Source organism: Protopterus annectens, chromosome 2.part0, assembly GCF_019279795.1.
Source record: "Protopterus annectens isolate FY-2018-M chromosome 2.part0, PAN1.0, whole genome shotgun sequence".
NCBI lineage: Eukaryota > Metazoa > Chordata > Ceratodontiformes > Protopteridae > Protopterus > Protopterus annectens.
In genome coordinates, this window is record NC_056728.1 from 231059259 (window position 1) to 231087172 (window position 27914).

Sequence of the window (27914 nt, forward strand, 5' to 3'; positions counted from 1 at the left end):
ACATCTCTCACATAAATTATTTGTTTGTTTCAGGAGTCAGTGGTTGTCAGTATACATGAGACAATTCCTACATTGCCTGATGCCCATGTCTGTTGGGCTGACCAGAGAGATGATGGAAAACTGTCTATCATTGACAGCAGGCTCTTACTGTATGTTTTATTAGGGAAAGGACTGGGTTAATTTGACAGGACAGGGCTGGTAGCACCAAGACTACAAGAGGGACCTATACTTTGTGTAGGCTAAGGCTGATCAATAAGGCAGTGCTGCTCTGTGCACAACTGAGTTGCTCTTAGAGCAGCAGAAATGCTTGGAAGGGGTTTCACTGACAGATGTTTAGGGAAACCTGAGCTTCTAGGCTTTTGCGTCTATATGGTACACTGCTAAACTCTGGTGAGCAAAGAGTAGTACTGCAGAAACAGGCTTACGTACTCGCAAAGGGAAATTATTTTTAAGCTAACTGCCAATCAGGAATGCACGCAGTAAGCCTTTCATCAGTAATCCCCAACTCAGACTGGTTGTATCAGCACAATTCTGCCATAAGGGTGCAGAAAAACACCTTCTTAATGTGGAATAGCTGCTTTGGAGCTGAAGAGTAAGAAGATCACACAAACTAACTGCAGCAGCCCTACAACTAACAGATACAATGTAATACAATGCAATTAACTACTTAAAGTAGCAGTGGACAGTGCATATTTTTCCTTTGCTATAAAATGCAAAAGTAACAAGAAATAGCTTAAGAAACTGCTAAAGTACAGTCAGAGTATAAGAGAAGTGCAAAAAATATGTATTTTTTTGTCATTTCAGTAGTGGATTTCTCCAGGTAGAAGAAGATTCTCAGAAATCAGTAGCAAAATCACCAAATGACGAGCAGTAATGAGTATCTATGCCAAATCCTGTGCAAACACAAGGCTTAAATACAAGAAAAGAGAAACAAGTTTTAAGCTAACTATCAATCAGGAAAGTACACAATAAGCCTTTCACCAGCAATCTCCAACTCAAACAAGTTAGATCAACATATGTCTGCTGCAAGGGTGCAGAAGAGCACCTTAATGTAGAATAGCTGGTTTGGAGCTCAAGAGTAACAAGACCATACAAACTACCTACAACAGCCCTACAACTAACAATACAGTGCAGTTAGCTACTTAAAGCAGCAGCAGTAGTATGTGTATATATATATATATATATATATATATATATATATATATATATATATATATATATATATATATAGGTAAACACCTACTGCCACTAGATGAATAATCCCAGTTCTCCTAGTGTCTGGAATTAAATACCACCACAAAACAAACTTACAGATACTGATACAGCAGTGTACTTTATATAGCTTATAAAAGTGTGATTATTCAATAAAAGTACTTTGCTTGTATAAATGAGCCAAGAGACACTGAATTGTACAGAATGTATAAAGGAACTTAAGATAAGCTGATTAATAAGTACTTCAGTCAATAAAACTACATGCTGAAATCTAAGTGTTTCTACAACCTAAACAGACTAGGCTGCCTCCCAGTGCACTAGATGGAAAATCCACTGACCTCTTGATGTAAAAACAAGTACTTGCTAGAGTATAAAAATACACTACTTTATCCAGCAGCTAGCTAATGAATTTAGAGCAAGTAAATCAGTAGTACAAATAATGAGAGGCAAAAATGCACTTTTTCAGTGTAAGCACAAGGAAAAGCAAATAAATAGTTAATTATATCAACAGCAGTATGGCAGGAGAGGAGCTTATTAAGCTCAATTAGCAGTAGGGGTGGGCAGCTTAAAATCACTAGGTTTAAAAAACAGTTCAACGAAAGGGAGTATGGGTGGGAAAACACTAGCAGGGAATCACCAGCAATGCTTTATCTTATGCAGGCTTGAAATCTTTTCAGCAAAAGGCAAAGGCCCAGAAACTCATAGGGTATTTAAGTATCACTGGAGACAATTAAACGAAAAAATATGTCAAATGTGCAGCCAAGTGTCTGTGTCTCTCACCAGGCAAAGCATATTTTTTAAAACAGAAAACAAAATGGAGCAGGTTCATAAGTGTGTACTAGGCTAATGACACTGGAGCCTTTACAAGCCTAGCCCATAGGATTACCCTGGCATTGTGACACCCGACCTTAGTTCCCAGTGCCTCTGTCGAGTAGAACCACTGGAGTGATCCCTGGCGTGAATTTTCTATTTCCCATCCACTCATCAAGATTTCTCTTGGAGGGCCAGTGAAGTGCTCTGTTTGACATGTATGGGAAGACTATTCCATAGCATGGGCAGTCTCTGGGTTATGAACCTGTCCCTCCAGCACGTTCTGTTGATTGTGGTAATGAGGTTGAGGAATCTGGAGCTTGTGGTGCGGAGGGACTAGGATTTCTTTAGATGTAGCATTTCTAACAGAGCTGGGTCAGACATGGCTTTGTAAGTCAAGCAGAGATCGCCTCTAAGTAGGCAATATGAGACAGAGAATAGTTGGAGTTTTTTGAGTCTGTCCGTATAGGACAAGTGTTTAAGGCCTAGAATCCTCTTTGTGAGGTACTTTTGTGGCCTCTCCAGTTGTTGCAGGTATCTAGTGAGGTACATGCCAAATGGGGCATTGTACTCTATGATTGGTCCAATGAGGGAAGAGTAGAGGGAGACAATGACCTCTTTCTTCCTGGAAGCAAACCCTTAGTAATGCGATGTGCCACACAGGACTTTTTGACCACAGTGGCAATGTGGTGGTCAAAAGAGAGGTTGCTGTCAACCTGTGTTCCCAGATCTTTTATAACACCTTCTGTGTTCAGTGGACTACCATTGATGTGGTAATTCATGGGAACCAGTTTTTTCCCAAAGGGGATGACAATACATTTTTTGGCAGTGAGCTTAAGGCCATGGTTCTGACACAAGTCGTTGGCCTCTGAGGCCTTTCTTTAGGATGTCAGCATCACTTGGGGAGTTAATAATAGCTCCTAACTTGCAATTGTCTGCGAACTTCGTGTTGGCCCGGACTTCAGAGAAGTAGATACCAAACAGGAAAGGACCCAGGACCGAACCCTGTGGGACTCCACTCGTGACTGGTCTGCAGTCTGACTTGGAGTCAGCTACTTTCACACTGTGGGTTCTATCTGCGAGCCAGTTTGCAACCCACCTAGTGATATAGGGGTTGATGCTTAACTTAGTGAGTTTTTCTATAATTCCTGAGTGGGCAATGGTATCAAAGGCCTTGGCCAGATCAAGGTAGGCTGTATGAACCACCTAGCCTTCATCCACAGCTCTGGTGACTGACTCAAAGAAGTCGACCAAGTTGAGCAGGCATGATATACCCTTCATAAAATCAAACTGTGTGGGATCCAGAGTTTGGATATTCTATATATCCTTGTTTGTTAGGTCCATGATGATGCGCTCCCTAGCATTACATTTCAGACTCAAAAAAATGGAAAAATAAGAAAACCACTGCCTGTGCTAAAGTAAAAGCACTCACTTTAATGTATCCACACTGTTAAAATATAAAATAAAATAACATACAAATTTCACGGACTAAGCGCTTTCTCCTGATAAAATATTAAGGCATCATCAGAGTCGGGGAAAACATCTTTAAGCTCTATTTAAATAGCACCAGATCTTAAAGTCAATCATTATATCATTTCCTACCATGTCAAATCATGTAACATGAAGAATAAAATATCTAATAAATAAATAGTAAAAATAACATTTTTACTATTTATTGCTTAGCCATAAAGTAATTTAATTTCAGTTATTTTTCTGAAGGTAACCTCCTTCATTCCATTTTCCACTGTTAAAATATATACATTTAAACATTTACAATATTGCATGTACATTTCTGTTCTCTTCCACTAGGGCCGACTGTGGTTACATTTTAAGCACAATCACTTTATAAAATACCATGTTATGTAGTCCTATCTCGCCGTAATTCTTGCTGGATGGGTTCAGAGCTGATATTCGACTCCGACTCGGCCGATACTAAAGCTCGAGAGCTTTTACTGGCTCAAGGCCAACCCCTATCCCATGGTGCCTCACGGCAATTCCCCAGATCTCGTTTGCTGTGAAAGCTTCGAGGTTGCATTTTACTGGCTCGTTGGCTAAGTAACAGTTTTTTTTTTATTAAATTTAGTCCTTTCTCTCAACTTTTCGTATTCTATCACAGTCTTTATTGCTGTTAATCTCTTGTGTGACTGTTTTGAGAGTTTCTGACCCCTATTTTTCCCCTTAGGATTGTACGGCCCATTTAAGTTAGAGGGCCATAGTGCCCGTTTAAGTTAGAGGGCCTTTTCTCCCTGTGTGTGTGTCTTGTATATAAAAAAAAAAGTTTATAGAACTTCTTTCTTTCTTTCACTCTCTTATAGTTAGTAGTTAGTTATTGTTGTAGCATTCTCTAGCTAGACTATAGTTTTCAGTCAGAACAGCTTTGGAGCTGTCGAAAAAGACCAAAGCATCAGAGCCAAGGAGTTCTGGCTCCGATTCAGTTTCTTCCACATCAGTACCGTTTGTCTCCTCGGTGCTGAGGCAACCTTCGTTACCGAGACATTTACCTGATATTGATCCTGTGTCACCTACCTTGAGATCTTCTATTTTGGAGAGGGGGAGATCTCCTTCTGTCTCCACCAGATCCTCCAGGACATTCTCAGATGAGGACATCGAGTGGGTGGTGAAGAGATTGCTTTCAGATCCAGCTCTGGCAAAGAAATTGGCCCTTCCGGACCCAAAGGCTTCTGAGCTGACCCTTTTACATGCCACTGTTCCTCCTCCAACTTCTTTGCTCTCAGAGCCCATCACTTCAGGTTCTTCAGTCTTGGATCCGTCGGTTCCGGGGATCCTCCCCACTTCCTCAGAACCGATTACTCTGTCTTCGGTGGCTCAGTCTGAAGCCAAGGGATCTGGGAGCCGACACTCTCGAGTCGACTCAGAGGGGGACAGTCATCCTGGGTTTTCTTCAGAACCGACCCTCCCTCTCGGTGCCTTAGCTCGAGTCCGCTCACCTCCCACATCTGCTTCAGAGCCATTCCCCGTTGCTTGGAGCCGACCATCCGTCTCCTCGGAGAGGAGGTCTTCTTTGGAGTGGGAGGGGGGACTTTCGAAGCTATAGAGTAGGCTTTATCTTCTGCTAAAGCCATACCTTTGGAACCTGTGTCCCACCAGCAGCAGGCAGCAACCTCTTCCCCCCTGCCAACCCTACAGCATAGGGAACCAGAGGCCCAAGCAACCTCCCCAGATTATCCCACTGGAGAGCATCCTCGGAAGAGACTGTGTAAGAGGAAGCATGTTGACTCACCTGAGTCTGTCACTTCTGACACTGATTTGGAGGAGTCAGAAGGGTCCCCTAGATCCCCCTCTGAGGATGTCTCTTTTTCTGACATCCTAGAAATCCTTAGACAGTGGGGTGACAGGAAGACCTCTAACTCTGAGGACGAATCAGTGTATCTTGAGGCCTTTGGTCCCCGACCTTCCACCTCCTGGGTGACACCTCCTTATGACCAGCTCTTAGGGGTCATATTGAGGAAAGCCTGGACCTCCCCAGACACAGTGGAGCCTGTCCTGGGGAGGCCAAACAAATTCATGACTGCACCTGAAGATGTCTGATCTTTCCAAAGGAGTTCCCGTTGATGTTATGGTGGTAGCAGCGGCCACCAAAAGGAGTTGTCCGAAACATCTAATATCCATCCTCCTAACAAGGAGTCCCAGATGATGGATAGGTATGGGAAGCGTACCTTCTCTTCAGCAGCATTTATTCTAAGATCGCTGAATTGCCTTACCCATTTTACTCATCTTCAGTGGGATCTCCTGAAGGAATTGGGAGATACCCTCCAGGGTTCAGTAGCTCCAGGATCCATGGATAAGGTTTCTGCACAGCTTTCCACCCTTTCATCGATAGAAAACTCTGCCACGAGGCTGATATCATATGCAGCAGATGGAGCGAGTAGGGCAGCCGCAGCAGGAATATCCCTCAAAAAATATTCTTGGATGCGTCTTTGTAATTTCACGGAATCCTTGAAGTCTTCCTTCACTAACGTCCCCTTTGATGGTTCATCTCTTTATGGACCCCAAGTGAAAGAGACTTTGACCAGGTGCGAGCAGGAAGGGAAAACCTTATCTGTCATCAGAGTCCGTTTCTCCCTCCCATCTAGACCCTATCCCAAGGGTAATACAGGAGGAAAAATGTGGTGCCGTAAATCCCAAAAAGGTTTCCCTCAAGCACAAGGTCAGCCCTCCGCTAGAGGCAGATGGGGAGGATATAATAGAAGATGCCGCCTTCACTGCAGAGGAGGTCCGCAACAACAGAGAGATAGAGAAACCTTCTCTGATTGTCCCTTTCATCTCCCCTGAGGGGTTTCCCGACTGTCCATCTCTGGAGGCAGTCGGGGGTCGTCTATCACTGTACCCAAGTGCCTGGCTAAGCACCTCACAAAACCGTTGGGTACACACCATAATATCCAGAGGTTATCTGATTCCCTTTGTTTTCGTACCCCCAACAAACCGGTCTCTACCAGACATGCCACCCTTTCAACTAGACCGTGCAACATCAGAGGTCATCTCGTTGCTGCAAAAGAGTCATCCAAAAAGTCCCCACAGAGCAAATAGGATCCGGAACTTACTCTTGGTTCTTCTTAGTTCCAAAAAAGACAGGGGACTGGGATCAATTCTAGATCTCAGCAGGCTCAACAAGTCCATAAAGAAATCGAAGTTCCGAATGATCACTCTGCAGTCAATATTCCCTTTTATTGGGAAAGACATTTGGATATGCTCAATAGATCTCCAGGATGCATACTACCACATCAAAATGGACAGACGCTCCAGGAGACACTTATGCCTCTGGCTGGGAGCCAGTTATTTTCAGTTCTGAACACTGCCCTTTGGTCTCGCTACAGCCCCCGGTGTGTTCACCAAATGCATGGCAGTGGTAACGGCTCACCTGAGACGTCAAGGATTCCAGGTGTTTCCGTACCTAGATGACTGGCTCCTCACTGCTCCTACCACCAAGCATTAACTCATCAGAACCAGGGACGAAACTTTATCCTTGTGCGTCAGTTTAGGCATCACAGTCAACCTAAAAAAAATCAGCCTTATCTCCTTCACAGCACATTGTATACTTACGCTCAGAAATAGACACAACCACCATGTCAGCAAGACTAACACCAGAAAGAGTAGAGCCTCTACGCAATCAAGTCAGATCCTTGCTAAACAGTCAAAATGTTCAGGCCAGGGTAGACTTTCAAATCCTAGGAACTATGGCTTCCTCCATCTTATTAGTTCTTCTAGCCAATCTACACATGAGGATACTTCATTGGCTGCTATTTGCCCAATGGTCGATGCAAGACCTTCCATTGTCTCATTAGATTTTCGTAACAAACACCTGCAAGGAGGATCTAACATGGTGGTTGCACACAGAACAACTTCTCCTAGGTCGTTCACTTGTTCCTCCCCAAGAGAAAGCAGATGTTCTTCATTCCACATTGCTGCAGTCCTAACCATTGGGTAGTCCGCTGTCCAGTCGGCCCGAATACCAAAGTATATGGCTGACGTCGGTCAAGGCGCATTAGACTGATGTCAGGACGTCAGGGTACTAATGCGCATGACCGACGTCATATCCTCAGTCTTTTTTGCCGCATGGTCCGATGCAGAAGCAGTTTTGCGAGTGCAGGTTGGCGTTCTGAAATTTTCTGAAGTCGGAGTTTCAGACCGAATCAAAGTTGGCTAAGTACCCGTTGGGAATATTTTGTTTTTTCTTGCCTCAGTATTTAACCGGATGTCAGAAAAAGTGAATAACTGTATTTCTTGTGGGAAACAGATACCTCATAGGGATTACCATACTTTGTGTATACCTTGTTTAGGGCCTGAGCACGACGTTGTTGGATGCCGCTCTTGTGCTAGATTTAACAAACGCACTATTAAGAGAAGGTTAGACTGTGCCAGGTTAGTGTTTGGGAAGCGTTGTAATTATAAAATGCCGTCGGATGCTCCGACGCCCGCTTCGTCCAAAAAGCGCAAGGACAAAGCAGCAAAGCCTAGGGTTGAAGAATGCGCAGTCCCGGACGTCGGTTCTTTAGAAGGCTCAGTGGAGCCAGAAGTTTTGCCAGGAGTTTCTGTGGAGTCTCAGGCAGAGACTTTACTGTTACAGGATGTGCCCTCTCAGGAGGTAGGCCAGGCTGAGGGGGCTTCTCAGGTAACTGTTCTTCCCTCTCTTCCTAAGGTAGTTAGAGCCTCTCCTTCTGTTTCCAAGACTTCTTTGAGAGGTAGGCCAAGTCTAGCTTCAGTGGGGGCTTCTCCTAGCACTTCAGGTTCTGTGCCTAAGAAACATATGCTTAAAATGGCAGAGGATTTGATTACTATGATTAGAGGTTCTATGCCCCCTCCTGATAAGAGGCCTAGGGTGGAGCCTGAGTTTGAGAGTTTTGAACAGTGTTCAGAGGCTTCTGAGTCTTCGGCTGAAGACTTGCAGGAGTATCCTCATTATTCTGATTCTGATGTGGATGATTCCACTCCTTCAGCTTCTCCTCCTGAGGATTTTTCTTTTTCAGAGACTCTGCATTCCATGAGGGAGCATTTTAAATGGGAAGGCCAAGATTTCTCTGATTCCAGGAAGAGGCTTAGGGAATTCTTGTTTTACCCCAGCATAGGCCCTTAGCTATACCTCCTGTGTTGAATGTGGTGGAAGATGTTTTTGCAGAGGCTTCCCTGAACCCTGATTCTTTGCCTCCTGCCCCTGTTAAACCTGATAGGTACTATAGGGTGCCTGAAGCTCATAAGTATCTTTGTAAGAGTCCTAGGGCAGACCCAGAAATTGTTTCTCAGGGGCCTAAGGGTGTTAAGGCCTCGGTTGTTAAAAATCCTGTTCCCTCTGATAAAGAGGCAAGGGCTTTGGATAGATGGGGAAAGAAAGTGTATACTTCTTCCACTTTAGCCATGAGGGCGTTGAATTGTCAGTTTCACATGCTAAAATATCAAAATTATCTCCTTTCACAATTGAAATCTAAGGTGGATGCTCTGGCGGAAGGTATTGAGTGTAAAGAGTTGCTGGATTTAGTTCATGTGTCTGAACAAGTGGGTAAGCATTCTTTGCAATGTGGTTTTGATGCTGTGCAGGCCTCCTCGAGGGTGGCTGCCACTGGTTCTGTTCTTCGGAGGCACGCTTGGTTGAGGGATCAGAATTTAGCTGAGCATGTTAAGACAAGGATTTTGGATGCTCCTTTACAGTCTGATGTGTTGTTTGGTTCGCCTGTGGAAGCAGTTTTAAAGAAAATGGAGGACAAGGCTAAATCTATGCAGACTGTTAAAGATTTTTGCAGGTGCAGCCTCCAAAGTTTAGCAGAAATTGGCCTACTAAGGGATGGACATATCCTGCTTATGATTCCCAGTCTAGGGGTAGGTCTAGACGTGGTAGGGGCAGAGCTCAAGGTTCTTTTAGGCCTAGAACAGGGAGTTCTCCTGCTCAGACTTCTGGTGAGGGCAGGGGTCAGTCCTTTCGTAAACAGACCCAATGACCTGCCTTTTCAGCTGCCAGTACATTCTCGTCTGGCAGCTCCTTTGGGAGGAAGACTGTCTCTTTTCAAAGAAAATTGGGATTTAATTACTCAAGACAGATGGGTTTTGGATATCATTCACCACGGTTACAGGTTTTATTTCCATACCTTGCCCCTTTCAAAGGCATGCCAGACGTTCCTCCTCCACAAAGGAAAGAGGCTCACAAGCAAATTTCTCTGTTACTCCAAATAGGGGCCATTCAGCCAGTCCCTGTACCAGAAAGGGGCCTAGGATTTTATTCTCGCCTGTTCCTAGTACCAAAGAAGGGGAACACGTGGAGACCAATTTTGGATTTATCTATCCTCAACACTTATCTGGACATTCCCAAGTTCAAAATGTTGACGTTACAACAGCTTTTACCTCTGCTGGGCAAAGATCACTGGATGGTAACTTTAGATCTCAAGGAAGCTTACCTTCATGTGCCTATAAGACTAAGTTGCAGAAAGTATCTGCGTTTTCGAGCTGGAAATTCTCATTATCAGTTCTCTGCATTGCCCTTTGGCTTATCTACTGCGCCCAGAGTATTCACAAAGGTTCTGGCTCCAGTGATAGCTTACTTCAGGCTAAAAGGAATTCAAATCTATCCTTATTTGGACGACTGCCTGATTCTGGCTCAAGAAAAGGAAGACCTTCTACAGCATTTGGAATATGTCATAGCAGTGCTAAGATGCCTAGGGTATTCTGTGAACGAAATAAAGTCCAGTCTAGTACCCTCTCAAGACATGTGCTTTCTGGGTGTGAGACTGAATACAGCAGCCCAGATGGCCTTTTAACCCCGGACAAACAAAAGAATCTTTCCAGTTACTTCCATCAATTATCTCTTCAGTCCGGGCTGACTGCAAGGACAGTCCTTCAAGCCTTAGGGTTCATGGCATCTTGTATTCTGGTGCTTCCCAATGCCAAACTGCATATGAGGAAGCTGCAATGGTATCTCAAAATGTATGGACACAGCACTGCCAGGATTTGGACACTGTCATTCAAATAATACCTTGCATTCAAAAAGAATTTTTGTGGTGGGCTCAGGAATGTCACCTAAACAAGGGACTCTCTGTGACCCGGCCAGAGGCGAGTCAGATTTTAACGACAGATGCCTCGGACATTGCTTGGGGAGCTCATCTAAATGGAAAGTGGATACAAGACAAGTGGCCTGCCAGACTTCAGCATCTACATATCAACATGAAGGAGATGTTAGCAGTCCAGTTTGCATTAATGGCTTTCAAGGAGTTACTTCTTCCAGGGCAGGTGTTGATTCTAACAGACAACACAACTGTCATGTGGTACATCAACAAACAAGGGGAACACATTCTTATCCTCTATGCAGGCAAGCAATGATTTTATGGGAAACTGCGCTCAGCTTGCAACTAACTCTACAGGCAAGGTTTCTGCCGAGCACAGAACTCCTTAGCAGATGTGTTAAGCAGACAAATCATGGATCCCCACGAGTGGAAACTGGATCTTCATGTATTTCAGAAATTGACAGTGTCATGGGGAACTCCAGACATAGATCTGTTCGCTTCTCCACTAAACCACCAGCTGCCAAAGTTTTGCACAAAGGGGTTTCATCACACAGCTTGGAAAGTGGATGCTCTTTCTTTCAGTTGGAAAAATCTTCATGTGTATGCCTTTCCACCTCTGCCTCTTCTTCCAAAGGTGCTCCTAAAGGTCAGACAAGACAAGCCAAGGATGATTTTAATAGCTCCAGATTGGCCTCGGCAACACTGGTACCCACTACTAAGGAGTCTGGTAAGGAAGCCTCCATGGCCTTTGCCTTTGATTCCACATCTGTTATCTCAGAAGGACGGTCACCTGCTCAATGTCAAGCTTCACTCTCTTCATCTAACAGCCTGGCATATTCTGTTCTGAAACACAGCAGGTCTCAACTTCCTCAACAAGTTTTAAATGTGATTATGGAAGCCAGAAGACCTAGTACAAGGAAAGTGTACGCAGAAAAATGGAAGAGATTTTTATTTTGGAGTGCAGCAAAGAATTTGGAGATTTCTGAGCCTAATTTGAGTGTGGCTCTTCAATATCTTACTGAGTTATTGGACAAAGGTTTGTCCTTCTCTTCCATTAAGATTCATGCTGCAGCAATTTCAGCTCACTATGATTGTGACCCACCATTGTTTTCGCATCCTTTGTTCAAGCAGTTTCTTAGAGGGCAAAGAATATAAGACCCCACGTAGAGCTCCTACTCCTGCTTGGGATCTCAATTTTGTGTTGGAAAAACTTACTCTACAACCTTTTGAGCCTGCGGCTACTGCTGAATTGAAATACTTGTCATGGAAGACTGCTTTTTTGTTGGCTATTACTTCTGCAAGAAGGGTTTCTGAGTTGCAGGCCCTTATGGCAGTAGAGCCCTTTTTGATTTTCCATAAGGATAGGGTATCATTACGTACTAATCCTTCCTTTATGCCTAAGGTGGTTTCTAGTGTGGCTTTAAACCAAACTATTCATTTGCCTACTTTCTATGCAGATCCCCAAAATAAGGGGGGAAAGATTTTGCACACTTTAGATGTACATAGGCAGTTGCGTTATTATTTAAGCAGGACTAAGGATTTCAGGCAGTCTCAGCAGTTGTTTGTTTCTTTTGCTTTGAGTTCTCAGGGCAAGCCTGTGTCTAAGCAAACTATTTCTAAGTGGATTGGGTTTTGCATTTCATTTTGTTATTCCCATCATGGCAAGGAGATTCCAGCTGGGATTAGGCCTCATTCCACTAGGGCTACTGCCACTTCAACAGCATTTCTAAGGGGGTGGCAACTAAGGATATTTTGGAGGCAGCTACTTGGAGTTCAGTGCATACTTTCTCTAAGCATTACCATCTTCCTCTCTACTCTAAATCTAGGGCTGGTTTTGCCACAGCTATTTTGCAAGGCATGTTGACAGCTCCTGCTTCCTTATGATTTGCCAGCCTCCCTTAACTCTGCTTTGGGATTCTACCCAATGGTTAGGACTGCAGCAATGTGGAATGAAGAACATAGTACAGTTTTGTACCTACCATAAATGTAGATGTTCGAGGATCCACATTGCTGCAGTCCAATTTACCCTCCCTCCTTCCCCTCTGTGTTTAGGGGTGGTGGTGTGGGTTAGGATATACTCTTGTACATTTGTATATATTGTATATATGTTTGGTGCAGGGTTTTTTTTTTGGTTTTTTGGTTTGGGCCTTGTCTTTTTAGGGTCTTCTGACATCTGGGGCAAGAAAAGACTGAGGATATGACGTCGGTCATGCGCATTAGTACCCTGACGTCCTGACATCAGTCTAATGCGCCTTGACCGACGTCAGCCATATACTTTGGTATTCGGGCCGACTGGACAGCGGACTACCCAATGGTTAGGACTGCAGCAATGTGGATCCTCGAACATCTACATTTATGGTAGGTACAAAACTGTACTTTTTGACCACAGATGCTTCCTAGATGGGGGGGGGCATTATCTGTGACTGACAGTCCAAGGTACATGGCAGAATCACTTGCACATCAACATTCTGGAGATGAGAGCGGTGCTATATGCATTGCAAGAACTTCACAGCTCCCTTCCCACCAGGACAATTGCAATCCAGTCAGACAACATGTCTGTCGTGTGATACATAAGCAAGGGGGAGCCAAATCTTACCCGCTTTGCCGAGAGGCCTTAAGAGTTTGAAAATGGGCGATGGACAGCCAGCGTTTTCTGGTAGCAATGCACATCCTGGGGAAATCCAATGTGATAGCAGACAAACTCAGCCGAGCAATTCTGATGCCTCACAAATGGTCCCTGAATGCAGACGTTGCGAAGAGATCTTTCACAGATGGGGCAAGCCTTGCAGTGACCTATTCGCCATTCACCTGAACACCAAATGCAGCAGCTACTTTGCCCTAATTCTCCATCTGGGGATGTCACCCAGGGATGCTGTAGTCCACGATTGGTCCCCAGGACTTATTTATGCCTTCCCACCTTTTCCTCATCCCAAAGGTAATACAGAAAGCAAAGCAGTTGAGGAGTACCCTCATCCTCATTGCTCCTTACTGGCCTCGACAAGTATGGTTTCCCTTCCTGTGGCCCTACCTTTTAGAGGAACTATGGATTCTGGAACCATCTCCACACCACCTGATTCATCAATCGAGGCAGTTCCATCCCACCATCAAATTGACAGCATGGCTGCTACAGTTCCACGAATAGCCAGGTGCATCCCCCTCTCCCCTTCTGTCAAACACATTCTGATCTCATCCCATAAGCCTTCCACTCAGAAGTTATACTCCAGCAAATGGAAAAAGTTTTCTGTTTGAGGTACAAACCAAGGCTTAGATCCCTATATAGCTCCTATAGAATCCATTTTATCCTTCCTTGCGTCAATTGTTCATGAAGGAGCTGCAGTCGCTACAGTCAGAGTTCAGTTAGCTGCCATTTCTAATTTACATTGTGGCTTCATGAGAAATCCCATCATGTCACACTCCTTGTGCAAAATCTTTTTGAAGGGGGTTCTCCTTCTCAGGTCTCCAATCAAACAACCATCAGAACCCTGGGACTTAAACTTAGTTCTCACATCACTAATGTCTGCACCCTTTGATCCTTCCTCTTCATCAGATCTGAAATTGTTGTCTTGGAAAACACTATTCTTAGTAGCCATAACATCTGCTAGGAGAGTCTCAGAACTGCAAGCCCTTATTATTCGACGACCTTACATTATTTTCCACAAGGATAGAGTCTCACTCAAGACAAACCCTTCCTTTCTTCCCAAGCTGTGCTCGGAGCATAATCCAAACACTACTATTGAGCTACCAGTGTTTTTTTCCAAACTACTCTAATAAATCTGAGTAAAGAGTGCACCAATTAAACATTTACAGAATTCTCAGATTTTACTTAAACAGGACAAAAGAATTCAGAAAATCAGATCAACTATTTGTTTCCTTTTCTGACAAGAATAAGGGTTTGCCTGTTTCCAATGTTACTCTTTCAAAAATGTCTTTCAGATTGCATTTCCTTTGCTTATCAAACTGCTGGCAAACAATTAACTAACAAAGTAAAAGGCTATTCTACTAGGGCAGTATCTACTTCAAGTGCCTTTAGATCTAGGCTCCCAATTGATAGTATTTGCACAGCAGCTACTTGGGCAAGACCGCATACTTTTGTCACTCATTACAAATTGGATTTGGCCTCCCGGGACAGGTCATCCTTTAGGTCCACTGTGCTGAAGTCTCTTCACTTGAGCTACCCGGGATAAAGGTGCTAGGGATGCTGTCCCATCCAGCAAGAATTATGGTATATGACTACATAGCATAAAGAAGTTATGTACTTACCATAACATTCTATGTTTGTAGTCCATCTTGCCTACATTCTTGCGTCCCTCCCTCCTACCCCCTTCTTGTTTCTGGAGGATCTGGTGGACTATACTGGTGCTGTCTGACCTGGTTATAGTTGTTGTCCACCTGGCATGGATAATATTACATAATTTATTGTCTGTATTTATACAGTTTCTGATAATTCATACCTGTTAGGTACTTGTTGCTTTCTTGCAAACATGATCTGGGGAATTACTGTGAGGCACCATGTGATAGGGGTTAGCCTCGAGCCAGTAAAACCTCTAGAGCTTTAGTATTGGTAGAGTCCATCCAGCAAGAATGTAGGCAAGATGGACTACAAACATGGAACGTTATGGTAAGTACATAACTTCTTTTTTTAACATGTCTGCACAAACCAGCTTGATATACACATGACATACAGATCTAATACAGTTGTAACACAAGCATCTTATATAAGTCATATTGATATTCACAATTGACGTATAATTATTTAAAAAATTCCAGATAGCTGTACTGGCAGTATCCTTCGTCACACCGAAACCTTTAGCTTATTGTTCTGATGAAGAAGAGTCTGTTAGCCCTGAGTCTCCACTTAGGAATTGTCCCATGGAACCACAATTGCTAGGATGATGGAATACTTTAAGTGGGATTCTTTTCAAGCGTCTAATATTCAGACAAGAAATTATGAGTTGCTTTAGCTGGCTACTCCTAAACCTTTGGCACTTCCTCCTGTGTTGGCTGCCTTCTTAGATACTTTCATTGCTGCTTCCAAGTCTCTTGATTCTCAGCCTCCTTCTCCTAAGAAACCTGATAGGTTCTATAAGGTTCCTGATTATTGCCAGTTTTTTATTTAAATGTCCTCCTGGTGATCCTGCTGTGGTGTCATTCTCTTCTGACAAACCTTCTAAGCTTTTGCCTTCTTCCAAACTTTTGCCTTCTAATAAGGATAGTAGAGCAATGTAGAGGATTGGTAAGAAAGTTTACACTGCTTCTACTTTGTCTTTTAGAGCTATTAATTATCAAACACACATGACCAGGTATGCTCTGGCCTTGATTGCTCAGGCTTGTCAGGTTATTTCAGACCTCCCTGATTATGAAGGCAAATCCTCTGCCTTATCCTTTTTTAGGTTCTCCTTCTCTAGTGGCTAGCCAGTCTGTTAAGTGTAGTTATTATGCTGCTGGCACCTGTTCTAGGTCTGCATCTTTTGCTTCTGTTATGAGGAGCTATTCTTGGCTTCATCTTTAGTCTGTGCCTGTGGACATTAAGGCCAAGTTGTTGAATGCTTCTTTGGATAATAAATATCTTTTTGGGACTACTGCTGGTGCTGACATACTTAATTCTCTTCAAGTGAAAGACAAAGACTTGCAGGACCTTAAACATATTGTGTGTCTCTTATCCCTGAGTTGCAGAGGAATTATCCTTCTAGATCTACTTTTGTTTGCAGGCATCCCCGACAGGCCTCCAAGGGCAGGAAGGGTGATAGGCAAGCCCCCTCTGCTAAGGCTTCTCAGATTTCTGTGGCCCAGAAGCCTCCTTTATCTGATAAACCTACTTCTGTTTGACATTTCATCCCCACCCCTCTTTTAGACCAGGTTCCTTTGTCCCTCTGGCTTTCCCTTTATCTTCCAGTTTGGTGGCTCATCACTTCAGAATCTTCGGCTCTTTCTATCATCCGTCAGGGTTACTTCATGGCATGGACATTTCTTCCTCCTTGTTTGGCAATTCCTCAACCTCTTCTAAAGCAACCTCATTTCCTAGAGGTTCTAGGGTTCCTGGTGAATCAAGGAACCATTCAACCTGTCCCCCTTCCCAACTGGGAAAGTAATTTTATTCCAGGATGTTCCTGGTTCCTCAAAAGGAGGGCACATGGAGACCTATTCTGGATCTCTCCCAGCTCAAAACTTTTCTCAAAGTCCCTTCTTTTCATATGGTTACTCTTCAAATCCTGTTTCTTCTATTACCACCTTACGTTTTTCTGGTGTCCTTGGATATGAAAGATGCTTCCCTTCATATCCCTATTCACTGTCTTCTCAGGAAGTTTTTACATTGATCTGTGTCTTCTTTCATTTTCAGTTCTTTGCTTGGCCCATTGGTCTCTCTACTGCCCCAAGGGTATTCACAAAATGCCTGGCTCTTGTTATTGCTTTCTGAAGGCTCCAAGGCATTCAGATTTTTCCTTATCTAGACACTGTTGCTTCAGGCACCTTCTCCCAGTCGCCTGTTACAGGATCTGAAGTTCACTGTTTCTTCTTCAAAGTCTGAGGTTTACTATCAACTTCCAACAGTCTGTCCTGACTCCCTCTCAGGATCATGTGTATCTGGAATGCAGGATTCAGACAGTGCCAATGTTGACCTCTCTTCCACTTCCAAAAGATTTGGCATTGGCAGCCTTCTTTCAATCACATCTTCCTGTGACTGCTATGCCAGCCAGGGAGTTTCTTTGTGCCCTGGGATTCATGGTCTCTTCTATTCCAATGCTTCCTCTTGCCAGAATGCATATGCGGAAGCTTCAGTGGTACCTCAAGTCAGTTTGGCTGCAGCATTGTCACCTTCTGGATTTCAGGGTACCTCTCTTTCCCTGTCTAAAGAAGGAATTTGAGTGGTGGATTCAACAGTTTGTTATCAACCCAGGCCTGCCTTTTCAACCTCCAGTCCCTTTTCAAGAATTGCTCACTGATGCCTCAGACATTGGGTAGGGGGAGGAGGATTATTATGGTCACCTGAAAGTTCATAGTCTCTGGACTTTCCATCAGCAGTCAGACCGTATCAGTATCAAAGAGATGAGAGCTCTGATTCTGACTCTTCAAACTTTTCACCCTATGTTCTTTTTAGGCCCCTTGAAGGTGTACAGAGAGAGAGAGCACTACAGTGATGTGATATGCCAACAAGCAGGGAGGCACAAAATCTAAGCTCCTCTGCATTATGGCTGTTCACGCTTGGGAGGTGGCTCTGTTATCAGTTAATTCTTCAGGCAATATACATTCCTTCAGAGCACAATCTAGTGTCAGACTGTCTGAGCAGGTCCAAAATACAGGCTGACAAATGAATGTTTCACAAAGATGTGTTTCTGGACATTGTCTATCGGTGGGGTATTCCTCAGTAGATCTTTTTACCTCCCCTCTGAACAGGCAGCATCCTCTCTTCTGTTTGAGTGCCATGCCAATGACTCCCTTTTGGCCAAGGCAGCACTGGTTTTCCCTATTAATGCATCTGGATTGGAGCAATTACCACAAGTTACTTCACTGGTTGGATCTCCTCACACAGGAAAATGAGTCTCTCATTTATCTTCACTGCCCACTCTTCAATTGACACTGTGGGTGATAAGGTTTTGATCCCTTTCAGGCACCTCTTTTCTGAGGATGTGCTCAAGGTTTTACAAGAGGAAAGGAAACCCTCAGCTAGGAAATCTTATATGTCCAAAGGGAAAATATTTTCTGTATGATGCCATGCTTGTAGCCAGAACCCTTTTTCAGTGTGGCGCCCTCTTTTATTTGTGTAAGTAGCTCCAGTCTGGCTTGGCTATTCTTCTGTGAAGGCCCATTTGTCAGCCATTTCTGCTTGTCTGCCCTTGAATCCTCCTTTGACTACTCATTTTAAGGTCAAACAATTTCTTAAAGGCATCCTGCATATTGGGCCTCCAAGAAAAAAATATTCCTTCTCCTTGGGACCTTAATTTTTTTTTTTAGAAAAATTGACTCGGACTCCTTTTGAGCCCGCAGATTCTGCTTCTTTGCAACTTTGTACCTGGAAGACTGTTTTGTTGCCGACTCTTACTTCTGCTTAGTGTATTTGAGCTCCAAGCCCTTATGGCCATTCCTCAGTTTTTGGTTTTCCACAGGTACAGGGTGTCCCTTCATACTAATCCTTCTTTTATGCTCAAGATAATAAATGAGCTCCCCTTGAATCAGTCGGTACAACTCCCTTCCTTTTTCCCCTTCTCAGTCTGCTAGTGAGAGGATCCTACATACTTTGTATTTGCACAGAGCACTCGGGTACTGTTTGGATAAAAGTAAGCCCATTAGCTTTTTCTTTCCTTTCATCCCAGGACATTGGGTTTGGCTGTTTCTAAGCAAACCATCTCTTCGTGGATGTCTAAGATAATTTATTTTCGTTATTCTTTTCATGGCAAATCTCTACTTCTGTTACAGCTCATTCCACTAGGGATATTGCCTCTTCTGGTGCCTTCTTCAAGGGGATGGCACCAGTTCCATCATTGAAGCTGCTACTTGGTCTTCACTGCATGCCCTTACTAAGCATTATAAGTTGGATACGGTTTCTATGCCCTTACTAAACATTATAAGTTGTATATCATAAAACATCCAACAGACCAAACAATGTTGTAGGAAGTCACGACTTCAGTGCTGTTTAAAAGCTGAAATGTCTTTTATTCATAAGGTAAGCTCTTTCATGGTGTCACCACCACTTCCTCAGACCATAACAGAGAACAGTACTTCACAAAACATATATATGCACTCTCCAATTAATTCAAATGGACCAATAACAAACTTCAGTGCATTTAACATTCTTAAAGACATACAAACAATAAAATACCATGCTCCCAATATTCTGTAAGTAAAAATTACTTGTGTTGCTTCATTCATTACTGCACAAATTATGAAAACCTGTCATCCTAGCTAATGATATGAAGACTAAAAAATTTATAAAAATACATCTAACAAAAAAATAATATAGAGTATATACCTAACAAAAAAAATATATATAGTGTTATGCCAAAAAAAACATTAATTTCTCATGCAACCTGCTAAAATGTTGGAAAAACGAATAGAAAATTCAGGTACAGGATAAGGGAACATATAAATAATATTAGGAAAGGGACCCTTACCAATGCGCTGGCGAAACATGTTAGTCAGGAGGGACAGCATCACACATTTAGATTCTTAGCAATAGAAGAAATATCGGAAAATGAAAGAGGGGGGAGATATATCCAACTATACTGAAACTTCAGAAATTAGGTGGATAGGGGGCGTGGCCAAGGATGAACACAGGATAGCAGCAGATTTCTTCAGCTCCACCAATTTCATTACATTGACAGGAATTAATTACTTAAAAATTAATTCTTGAAGTAATTTTCTTTCTAAATATGTTTGTTTTATATAGTTCTTGAACTATATCTAAAAAAGAAAGGAAATCTTAATATTCCTGTCAGAAATTACTTTGGAAATTTTCCTGTCAGTTTATCAGTCTGAAATGAGTTCCAGTAAGACAAATTCTCAAGACTCCAGCATCAAGAAAGAACTTCAGTCTCTGATAATTATAGTCCAGCAACTTACTGCTAAGATGGATAAAATGGATACTAAAATAGACACTTTCATAGAAAAAACTACAAAACAAATAGACTTGTTACATATGGACCTGCAACAACAGAAGATCCAGATGACAGGCATAGAAGAAGCTGTGAATGACATGGAAAATAAAATACAAGAACAGGAAATCAACATTGAGTTTCTGCTGAAACAAAATACACATTTACAAACAAAGCTGGATGACCTGGAAAATAGATCTAGGCGCAATAACATTAGAATTTTTGGACTGCCAGAAAATATTGAAGGTAACAATATTACTTCTTTTTTAACAACATGGCTCCCTAAAACTTTAGATTTACCAGAAGCATTCTCTTTTGGTATCGAAAGAGCACATAGATCTATAGCTAATACTAACTCTAACAAAAACTATCCTAGATCAGTTATAGTTAGATTTCTATCATCTTTTGATAAAGAGATGGTTATTAAATCTGCTTGGGCTAAAGCTCCTGTTAAGTTTAATGAGACAACTGTGCGTTTTGACAATGACTATTCTTCCATGGTAATTGCTAAAAGAAAAGTTTTTCTGCCACTAATAAGGGAGCTTAAAAAGCACAGTTTAAAACATACCTTCTGTTTCCTGCCAAGCTTAAAATCTTCCTTCCTGATGGTCCTAAGGTCTTGATGATTTAGACTCTGCTTTACTGTTTGTCAAAGAAAAAGGATTTTGGATAAAATAGAAGAAATGGAATGGGCTAGTTCTTCATTAAAGAGATTGGCAACTGAAGCTTCCTGGAAGACTTCAGAGAAGAAGAAGAGACTAAAAAACAAATGATTTGTTATATGTTTTTTTTTCTCTCTCATCGTTTTAGTTCATTATTAATCTTTTTGAATATAGTTCCTGCATTTCCAGAAAGCCACAAATATTTTGGAAAAGATTTAATCAAAGTTATTCTCTATGTGCAAAGAAATGTTTTGTTTCATAACCAGTCAAAATGCCTGAGGATTTAATGGCAGGCTGTGACTCGATTTGTTTTTCTTTCTGAAAAAAGTAAGGTTAGTAATTTGATATATTTTTTTATCTTTACCTTTTTTTTTCCTTCTTCTTTTATTATTTTCTTTGTTTAAACAATGACATTCTATTTAGATTATGTAGTGGGTAAAGGGTGTGGGAGGGCAGGAGAGAACAGTAATGAAAATATCATTAATAGAATAATAACATATTTATTTCTTGTAAAAGTTTATAAGTTCTTCAAATGCTATTTCTAATTATACTTTCTTGATTATACTGCTTATGCTTGTTTGTAAATAATCTGTCATGCTTTAACTAATAATAATCAGAACTAAATAAGAGTAAATAATATGTTTTATTTTTAACTCTATTAATATAAACAGTAAGTAACATTCCATTGTATATACTTCTTACAGCTTTCTCTTACATTTTTTTCTTTCTGCCTCACTCCCTTTTATTTTCTATTCTCTTTTTCTTTTCTTTATTAATATATAGAAATGCTTTAGACTGTGTGGGCACAGTGAATAATAGGATTTGTATGAAAATTGAGTTGGGAGAAGAATGCTGAGTTTTATTGCTTGTTGGTAATTTTGAGTTTAATTTCACTTGCATAGAGGCTGTGATTATCTGTTGAATACATTGTGGAGGTTCTGTCATGTTTAGATGCATTTACACTGCTAAATGAATGTTTGTCACTAGTTTTTAATAAGTTTCCCGCCAAAATTGAGACAATCTGGGATGTGGGCTGTCTTATGCACAATGTCCTTGAGTTACCTCAGAATCTTCAAATCACAGAATTCTCACAGAGAAACTGAAAGCAGTTAGTATAAACATTGACAAGGTTATCACACTGACACACCACAGATTCAGGAAAAATACTCTGTTCATAAAATATGTCAGTTATAATGAGTTTAAATGATGTAGTTTCTTGTAGTAAGTAAATGTCTTATTTTAGAAGGCATAAAAAATGAAACATTTATTTAAATGTTTTTGAAAATCTACTTAACAGCAGCATAATAATCTGTGTTAAAAATTTGTGTTCCAAACATATACTTTACTATAACTCATTTAATTCATCTGATTGACAAACATAAATAATCTTATAACTCTATTCTGGAAGAAATGTCATGTGATATATTTTAAAGCAGTAGGTTAGCATGATTGTAAAATCTGGTTACCAATATGTGTTTGCTGTGCATTATTTTGTATAAAGCAGACAGATTTATTCTAGGGACAGCAAGTAGGATAGTGCTCTACTAACACACAACTCAGTGAGATCATATATATATATATATATATATATATGTGTGTGTGTGTGTGTGTGTGTGTGTGTGAGTGTGATGGCTTTTTTTCTGAGAATCTGCATAACTATCCAATATGATTTATAATAATTTCTATGAATACAATATTTTACTCTATTGACAAAATGAATGTTTGCCACAAGTTTTAATAAGTTTCCCGCCAAAATGTTAGACAATCTGGGATGTGGGCTGTGTCTCATGCATAGTGTCCATGAGTTTCCTCAGAAGCTTCACTCACAGAATTTTCACAGAGAAACTGAAAGCAGTTAGTATAAACATTGACAAGGTTATCACACTGACACACCACAGATTCAGGAAAAATACTCTATTCATAAAATGTCAGTTATGATGAGTTTGGATGATGTAGTTTCTTGTGGCAAGTAAATATCTTATTTTAGAAGGCATAGAAAATGAAACATTTATTTAAATGTTTTTTGAAAATTTACTTAACAGTAGCATAATAATCTGTGTTAAAAACTTGTGTCCCAAACATATACTTTACTATAACTCATTTAATTCATCTGATTGGCAAGCATAAATAATCTTATAACTCTATTCTGGAAGAAATGTCATGTGATATATTTTAAAGCAGTAGGTTAGCATGATTGTAAAATCTGGTTACTAATATGTGTTTGCTGTGCATTATTTTGTATAAAGCAGACAGATTTATTCTAGGGACAGCAAGTAGGATAGTGCTCTACTAACACACACAACTCAGTGAGATCAGATATATATATATATATATATATATATATATATATATATATATATATATATATATGTGTGTGTGTGTGTGTGTGTGTATCTATGTATATATGTGTGTGTGTATATGTGTGTGTGTATATGTATGTGTGTGTGTCTGTGTTTATGTGTGTGATGGCTTTTTTTTTTTTTTTTTTTTTTAGGTAATAACGCAGGTGTTTCTGAGAATCTGCATAACTATGCAATATGATTTATAATAATTTTTATGAATACAATATTTTACTCTATTGACAATAATGAGTTTAAGTAAATGCTCATATACAAACAATTCAAGATTTTTTTGGAAGCTGTTGATAGAATTCACATGACAGAAAATAGATGCATCTTAATGCATGTAATGTCTGAATCATATTAGCCAAAGTTTTTGATTTAAATGAATGTTAGAACATAATTTTCTCTCCTCTTGATTTCTAACATTAAGATTATTTGAATGCTATTAGAATTCAAGTGTTATATATTACATAGATCTATATAATAGTATGAACAGTTTTTAAAAAAAAAAAAAAAGTTTATTTTAGTTTATATGATGCTGTTTTACCAAATGTGTAGTTTTGTCTTGATAGATAATTGAATTGAAAACTGTTAACCTCAGTTAAATATAACTAGTATTAAATTGATAAGGTGGTAGCTGAGGTACTGCTGCTTAGGGTATGGGGTTAACTTGAGTAGTAAATACTGCTCTAAGTTGGAGTTTTCAACTCCAGGCGGGATGCAAGGTTTAATCCTTACATTATTTTCACTTGTTCATTGTTATATGTATATAGTTTTGACATCCACAATATATTTTGTACACTCATTGTCACTACAAACAAAATTGAATCCTATACAAAATCCCATAAGAGATTTAATAAATACAGCTATATTTAAAGGTACACCTAAAAGAGGAGATGTAACATTATTTATCTTGTTATTTGTTATTTCGATCATAAGATTCTTGAGTTTTAAAAATGCCAAATGACATCTTTAAAATGAATTTCTTTAAACATTAATGGATTGAATAATCCGTGTAAAAGGGCAAGCCTAATAAGATACATTAATCTACACAAGGCCAATCTAGTCTTCCTGCAAGAAACCCATCTCTTGAAAAAAGATATTGATAAACTAGCCACTAATAAGTATGCAGTATTGGTTAGTTCAGAGCACACTCAGAAAAAAAGAGGAGTGGCTATTTTATGGAATAAAAGTATGCCCATTCCTAAAACCATTAAGTCTTATCAGACTGACAAAGGAATGTTTTGTATGGTTACAATACAAATTAATGGGAAGACTTACACTTTAATTAATGTATACTGGATACCTGGAATTGGTATTAATACAGTGAAACATCATATTGATAAGATCATATCATTCTCTATAGGGGATATTATTTTAGCTGGTGATTTTAATTGTATACTACATGAAAGTGATACTACCACTATAAAGAAAAGAAGAATTACATCTAATGCAAAACATTTAAATGATTTTGCTAATTATTATCATTTGAATGATATTAATAATCAGATAGAGTCAAAATCATTACCATACACCTTTTTTCTAACAGATACAAAACTTATTCAAAAATAGATAGGGTCTTTATTTCTAACCAGATGGTAACAGATTTAATTAATTCCAAAATCATTTCATGTCCTATATCTGATCATAACTCAATTGTTTTTGAATTCATGATAAAAATACTCATAATGTTCAGATCAAAAGGATACCAGCATACTTAACTCAGCTAAAAGACTATAAAGAATATATACTTTCAGAAGTACAACATTTTCTAGACATAAATAATACTCCTGAAGTCTCCATTGTCTATGTTTGGGATGCCTTAAAATCATATCTATATGGACAAAGTATCAGATGGTATAATAACAAAAGGAAATCTTGGGATAAGGAATTGTTAGATATTCAAAGTAAACTAGACTCGTATAAACATAATAATAAAGAAAATATTATGGACAAGAAAGTTATTGAAGAAATAAACAAACTAAATGAGAAATACAAAGAAATTTTAACTCATAAAGTTAAAATAACTTTAGAGAAATACAAGTTTTGTCTTATTCAATAAGCCCCAAATACTTACATAGACTTAAAAATAAAACAAAAGATTGAATAAACAAAACCATATCAAAGAAATCTTTTCTCTAAGGAAAAGAAGAATGTTTCTAGTATACCAGAAATACTGGATGAATTTAGAAATCACTTTCACAAGATTAACCATAACAACATTAACATGGAACCTAAAGATAAAATAAAGGAGTTTATAACCACAAACATGAATAAAAAGCTTAATAAACAACAGATTAAACTATTGGACAAGAGTATTTCATATACAGAAGTTATTACACAAATAAATAAGCTTAAATCAAACAAAGCACCGGGTAATGATGGTATTATACCAGAGATATATAAAATCCTTTCTAAAACTACATATTCATTAATACATAAGGTTTTTATTCTGGCCCAAACTGAGTTAATAACCCCCATCTTGGCAATATACATTTATTTCACCAATTTTAAAACCTAATAAAGATCCAACTAGATGTTCTTCATATCGACCCATCTCATTACTTAATGTTGATTATAAAATGTTTATGAGTATTTTTGCTGATAGATTGAAGACAATTATCCCGGCATTATAGACATAGATCAGACGGGCTTCATTGTAAATAGAAATACTTTGATAATATAAGAAGAACTTTAACATTAATTGATTTTGCAAATAGGAAAAAGAAAGATTTAACACTTATTAGTCTTGATATAGGTTCAGCATTTGATTCAGTAAGTTGGGACTATCTGTTTACCTTACTGAAGTGCACAAATTTCTCTGATGCATTTGTAAATTTAATTGAGCATTTATACAAAGGAACGCTGGCTTATATTAAGGTCGGAACATATGATTCACAAAAATACCCATTCTTAAAGGTACAAAGCAAGGATGTCCACTTTCTCCACTATTATTCACTTTAGTAATGGAGCCTTGGGCTAATTTGATTAGAAACAGTACTGACATAGAGGGTTTTGAAATAGAAGAAAATACAACATCAAAATTCAACTTTTGCAGATGATGTTCTAATTACATCAGCAGGATCTAATTCTTCTATGCAGTCTTTATTTGATAAAATGATGAATTTTAAAAGTATTTCTGGTTTAATATTCAATGAAGAAAAACTAAAATACTACCTATATATACACGAAAAAATACTCTCATTAGTGATTTTACTAAATATGTACCCAACTCAGGTCAGATAACTTATTTAGGTATAATACTATCTAAAGATATTAAATCTATTATATATAATAACTATAATACCTGTTTTCTTAATATACAAAATCTTTTTAATACCTGGAATAATATGTTTTTACTATGGAGGAGAGACTTACAATTATTAAAATGATAATATTCCCCAAGATTTTATACTTAATACAATCAATAATACTTTCACCTACAAAAATAACTATCAAGAAACTGAATACACTAATGTTAAATTTCTTATGGGCACCTAATAGACCTAGGATTGCATTAAAGAAACATACTAATAGCTGGTCTCAAGCGGGTATTTCTTTTCCAGACTTTAATTTATTTATTATCTTTTCTATTATAAAAGTTATTACTTTATTAATAGATCGGTCATATGTCAAAATGGAAAGATTATTGGGAGCTAATTAGTATGCACTTCATGAAAATCTCCTTAACACATAAAAATATGATTATAAATAACTCCATGTTGTGGTTGCTAAAGGAATTTTGTACTTCACCTGTTACACCTAAACATATGGTCTGTTACCCATTAAATATTATTATTAGTTATCGTAACTTTATATTCATGCACCCTAAGTATAGGGAATGGAATTTTATTGTATTCCCTATAATTTATACTCAGGGTATGCTTATGTCATCTACTTGTGAAGGAGCTCATTTAGCTATAGATAATAATCTAAAGTACTGGTATCAGCTGATATCTGATAATAAAGTTAAAAATCTAGATTTCTTAAAACAAGAATTTGATCTAAGAGAAACTTGCTGGTTAGAGGTTCAGATCTTTAGACAACATCTCATTGATAGAATAGATCTAATGTCTATAACAGTTAAAGAATCTATTCCAAAACTGATTGATTACTTGATAATAAATTTACAGCATAAAGTTTCTGATAAAGGTACACTTTCATATATACATAAAATTATCAGACAAGAAACTTTTTACAATGTAGATTCATACTGGAATTATTTCACCTCTATTAATGGGGACCCACCAACTCAACAAGATAAACAATATATATTGGAATCTGCTTATAGAACTACATCTTCCATTGTCTGGAGACTTTATACATGGAAATTTTTACATAGATCTTTTTATACACCTTTGATGATGAATAAAATTAATAATAAAGATAATCTATGTAAGAGATGTAATGTAGAAATTAATGCTGACTGGGCTCATATGTTTTATGACTGTATGAAGTTGAAAGAATACTGGAAGTCAATTAATGAATTTTTGCAGGCTCTTTCTACAGATAATTTCATTATTTCTAAGTCTCTTATATTATTCAACACACCTGTACCTCAATGTGTTAAAAATATTAAGCTTCCCTTGTTATGGTCTATCCTAGCAGTGGCTAGGAAAATAATAACTAGAAATTGGATTTCAGATACACCTCCTTCGTTCAATGAATTTAAAATGTTATGAATATAATGTGTCATATGGAAATAAGCACAATTAGAATGAGAACAACTAGAAAAACATCACATTTTATTGTATGGGATAATTTACAAAATTTGTTAAAAAAATTCTAATTTCAATA

At 39.2% G+C, this 27914-nt stretch overlaps 1 protein-coding gene across 1 annotated transcript in view; it reads left to right on the forward strand.

The window, feature by feature from the left end:
* LOC122793033 (cyclin-dependent kinase 2-like) overlaps nucleotides 1–27914 on the forward strand; it is a 956998-nt gene that overhangs the window by 542477 nt on the left and 386607 nt on the right. The window lies entirely within an intron of this gene.